We start from the raw sequence: 319 nt of genomic DNA, 5'->3' as shown, positions 1-319 counted from the left end.
GACCTACATCCACTCCTTGGAGGTACCCTCCAAGTATTGCACTATAAAATGTGTCTCTCTTTTAGCCCCCACAGCTAGGCGGAGAAGCCCTCACAAAGAAGTCCTTTTTGCCACCCCGGTAAGGCAGAGAACCTATCTCCTTTTGCTTCCTCCTGAAGCTAGCAGAGAACCACAATCCATTGTTAAAAACCTTACCTCTACCGACCCTTCCACGGACAAGAAACTCTAGACGAAGAAGAAGCAGAGCGATCCTTGAAGTACCCTTGTGAATCCCCTCACAAGCTCCCCCTCACAAGATCCTCTCTCTCTCTCCTTCTCT

This window comes from Dendrobium catenatum, unplaced genomic scaffold (genome assembly GCF_001605985.2).
Source record: "Dendrobium catenatum unplaced genomic scaffold, ASM160598v2 fragScaff_scaffold_1351, whole genome shotgun sequence".
Classification (NCBI taxonomy): domain Eukaryota; kingdom Viridiplantae; phylum Streptophyta; class Magnoliopsida; order Asparagales; family Orchidaceae; genus Dendrobium; species Dendrobium catenatum.
Note: the sequence above shows the minus strand (reverse complement) of the source record.